This window comes from Amphimedon queenslandica, unplaced genomic scaffold, assembly GCF_000090795.2.
Source record: "Amphimedon queenslandica unplaced genomic scaffold, v1.1 AMPQUscaffold_13287, whole genome shotgun sequence".
Lineage (NCBI taxonomy): Eukaryota > Metazoa > Porifera > Demospongiae > Haplosclerida > Niphatidae > Amphimedon > Amphimedon queenslandica.
In genome coordinates this window covers 143,811-148,586 of record NW_003546477.1, presented here as the reverse complement: position 1 = coordinate 148,586, position 4,776 = coordinate 143,811, and the positions used below count along the sequence as shown (strand labels likewise).

Genomic DNA, 4,776 nt, shown 5'->3' with positions numbered 1-4,776 from the left:
TCTTCAGTAATGTCGTTTCTAAATAAAGCCCCATACCGAATGTTATCAGAAATAGACATGTCAAATAAAACTGGGTCCTGTGGTACTAGACTCATCTGTCTCCGGAGAGATGAGATCTCAAAGATATTGATATTAATATTGTTGAATTCTATTGTTCCTGAATCAGGGTCAGGATCATAGAATCTCTCGGCAAGCGACAGTATGGTGCTCTTTCCTGATCCGCTCGGTCCTACGATCCCGAGAGTCTTTCCTGGTTTAACGGTGAGACTCAGACCGGGTAGTACCACCACACCAGGACGAGACGAGTAAGAGAAATGAATGTCATCTAATGCGAGCTTAGCATAATCTTCTTGAAACTACAATATTAAAAAATAATCATTAATTCTTCTTCTACAGGTGTCATACATGTACATACGTGTATGTGTACATGTACACGTAAAGGCATTATTTAACATTATTATTTAACATAACATTTATTGTTATGTTGTGTAGAAAGTTTGAGGTAATTCCAATCAAAATTAATTTTTTACAAATTTTTTACTAATTACAAAAGTACACGTACTTTTGTGGCGATATCCACTCCTTGGTTAGGTATGTTAATGGAGGGTTTTTCCTCCAGTAGTGCTAGTATTCTTGAAGCTGCTATTTGTGCCGACTGGGTATCAGGCAGTGAGCGAATGAGCTCCTTAAACAACCAGCCAGCATACAGCATTGCACCGATAGCTCTGGAGGGGAAAGAAATAATTTCAGTCTATACTTTTAATTAGGTGCACTAAACTTAAGTGTTTTTAATGTAGTGAAAAAATGGCTCTATAAAATTTAGCATTTTTTCTTTTAACATGTTTTAAGAAAGTTAATGATTTACATGCCATTAAAATAATTTATTGTTTTTAATGTCCCTAAAAATTGACTAAAATTAGCAATAAAAGTGGGTTTGGAGTACATGTACATGTATTGTCTCCCTCTCTCTCTCTTTTACTTGAATATGTCACTAATATCAGCATAATAGACAGTACCAGGAGAAGTGTATGCATAAGCTCCAATGATCATTCCTCCCGAGAGTACAAAAGTAGCACAAGATTGAGCCAGAGAAAATAATAAAGACTGGATAATAGCACCTTGAATATCATAACTGAGAGAGAGAGAGAAAAAAACAGCAAATATATTATAAATGTATACATCACATGCTCATTAATTTAGACTGAGGAACATTTCAGGGCCAATTTTTGGAAAAAACCATGGGCTATAACCTTGGGTATTTTTCAGATTTTGGCTCATTTTTTAAATGGCCATAGCTCGAAAAGTTGAAGTCGGAATCAGCTCAAACTTTCTACGTAGCATAAGTATATCAATATGTATCAAAAAATGTAATAAAAATTGGGGGTGATTTTGGAGCCATTTTTTCATGCAACATGTTGCAAGCTCCGTTGACTCCTGTATACTGTATAGCAGGAAATTTTGGAGGGGATTAAATTTGGCGAATTTGGCATTTGATAGCCATTTACCAAAATAAAGTCCGCCATTTTGAGCCATTATTATGCATCATGCTCAATGGCACATGGCCACAAATTTACCAGATTAAAATCTGCCAATCACCAAAATTTAGCAATTCACCAAAATTTAGCCCCTCCAAATTTACCCGCTATACGGTAAACTGTGTTGCATGCAACAAGTTGTTTGCAATAAATGTTGCATAGTGTATACTATAGATCTATAGAGCTGTTGCATGGATATGTAATCAATGGGGTAGGTGGAGCTTCCTGTCGGCCATCTTGAGTGGTAAGAATGTTCACGCAACGAATGGAAACAAACTGGAATTTTTCATCAAAGAGATATCATACTTCGCTGCAGAATATTATAGAGACTTCATCACTCAATATCTTCATCTCCTACCTTGCATTAGCCTTGAATGTCAACTCTATTCTCCCCATTCCACCATGTACATTCTTGGCGTTCTTGCCACCCTACATGGCGGACAATTTAGTTCAATTTTAGCTACATCCTCCCATTGATTACTTCCGTGCAACAGCTCTATGTTGTGCTTTAAGAACTGTTCTTAGTGTAGCCACTGTAGTGTGAAACTGTAAATGATCATATACAGACTACATGTACATCATATGCTCATACTCTACAGAGTTTAGAGTCCAAGTATCAGTGTATCAAGAACATTAACCAGGAGCTAGAGGAATCACTGTTCTCCTTTAAGAACAGACCAGTCCATCGCTCGAGGCATCACACCATATCCATAAATATAGACCTTGCCCCGCGAGATTAATATTCATAAGAATTTATGAGTCCTCGAGAGTGGCGGTGGGGCGTGCTCAGGCCCGCCGGGGCATAGATAATATACTACATGAAATATTATCTATGGCCGGGGTCGCCCCAATCAAACTCCATAAAGGGCGGGCTCTATACTATTCTGCTGATTCCGAGGCTGATTCAGTGATTCTCCAGTAGTCTCGCTGGCCAGACTAATTCTCCAGCTCCATTAGAGTAAATTTCATTTACTCTAATATCAATGTCAGCTCCCACTGCTATTCTCTCACTCATTACCTTGGCCTCTTGTTAAAAGAAAGAATACGTTGATTATGGATGAATGGGAAAGATCGCTGCTTAGAATACAATGTAGGAATGCATTTGCAAAAAGAGATCATAAAGAAGCTGTTCAGTTATTACGTTTACAAGATCCTGATGTACTTCATAAAGATGAGCTTAACCTGCTTTATGATTCTATAAGTAATGGCTGGTTAGATGTTACAAGAGATCTCATCACTAATTACTGCTTTAATCCAAATAAATACTATAATGGTAAATCCTGTCTTTATACTGCTGCTAAAGGTAATCATGTTGATATAGTTGAATATTTTATTAAAGAGTGTGGCTGTGATCCAATGATGCATACTTATAGCTATGGCAGTGGTGACCCTGTTCTTCATTATGTAGCTAGAGAAGGATTACTTGATGTCTTGAAGTGTATCATTAATGAGTGTAACTGTGATATAATGATCACTGATAAAGATAGCATCCCTTTTCTTCATTATGTAGCTAGTGAAGGATTACTTGATGTCTTGAAGTGTATGGTCATGAATATCAATGGTCATATAATGGATGAACAATATCGTGATACTAATGGTCGGACTGTTCTTCATTGTGCTGTTAAACACATAGATGTTGTAAAGTACCTCATCAATGAGTGTAACTGTGATGCAATGACTCCTGATAAGGATGGAAATACTATTCTACATGATGCAGCTAGTGAAGGATTACTTGATGTCATGAAGTACCTCATCAATACTCATTACTGTAATCCAATGACTACTAACAATAGAGGTCAGACTGTTCTTCATTGTGCTGTTAAACACATAGATGTTGTAAAGTACCTCATTAATGAGTATAACTGTGATATAATGGTCACTGATAAAGATGGTGTCCCTTTTCTTCATTATGTAGCTAGTGAAGGATTACTTGATGTCTTGAAGTGTATGGTCATGAATATCAATGGTCATATAATGAATAAACAATATCGTGATACTAATGGTCAGACTGTTCTTCATCATGCTGTTAAACACATAGATGTTGTAAAGTACCTCATTAATGAGTGTAACTGTGATATAATGGCCACTGATAAGAATGGTGTCCCTTTTCTTCATTATGTAGCTAGAGAAGGATTACTTGATGTCTTGAAGTGTATGGTCATGAATATCAATGGTCATATAATGGATGAACAATATCATGATACTAATGGTCGGACTGTTCTTCATTGTGCTGTTAAACACATAGACGTTGTAAAGTACCTCATTAATGAGTGTAACTGTGATATAATGGCCACTGATAAGAATGGTGTCCCTTTTCTTCATTATGTAGCTAGAGAAGGATTACTTGATGTCTTGAAGTGTATGGTCATGAATATCAATGGTCATATAATGGATGAACAATATCATGATACTAATGGTCGGACTGTTCTTCATTGTGCTTTTAAACACTTAAATGTTGTAGAGTACCTCATTAATGAGTGTAACTGTGATATAATGGTCACTGATAAAGATAGTGTCCCTTTTCTTCACTATGTTGCTAGAGAAGGATTACTTGATGTCTTGAAGTGTATCATTAATGAGTGTAACTGTGATATAATGGTTACTGGTAAAGATGGTGTCCCTTTTCTTCACTATGTTGCTAGAGAAGGATTACTTGATGTCTTGAAGTGTATCATTAATGAGTGTAACTGTGATATAATGGTTACTGGTAAAGATGGTGTCCCTTTTCTTCACTATGTTGCTAGAGAAGGATTACTTGATGTCTTGAAGTGTATGGTCATGAATATCAATGGTCATATAATAAATGAAAAATATCATGATACTAATGGTCGGACTGTTCTTCATTGTGCTTTTAAACACTTAAATGTTGTAAAGTACCTTATAAATGAGTGTAACTGTGATATAATGGTCACTGATAAAGATAGTGTCCCTTTTCTTCACTATGTTGCTAGAGAAGGATTACTTGATGTCTTGAAGTGTATCATTAATGAGTGTAACTGTGATATAATGGTTACTGGTAAAGATGGTGTCCCTTTTCTTCACTATGTTGCTAGAGAAGGATTACTTGATGTCTTGAAGTGTATCATTAATGAGTGTAACTGTGATATAATGGTTACTGGTAAAGATGGTGTCCCTTTTCTTCACTATGTTGCTAGAGAAGGATTACTTGATGTCTTGAAGTGTATGGTCATGAATATCAATGGTCATATAATGGATGAACAATATCATGATACTAATGGTC

General features: G+C 36.2%; 1 protein-coding gene across 1 annotated transcript in view; it reads left to right on the top strand.

The window, feature by feature from the left end:
- Nucleotides 1-4,776, top strand: part of LOC109583692 (uncharacterized) — a gene marked incomplete at its 5' end in the record, with an annotated part of 11,657 nt that overhangs the window by 3,143 nt on the left and 3,738 nt on the right. The window lies entirely within an intron of this gene.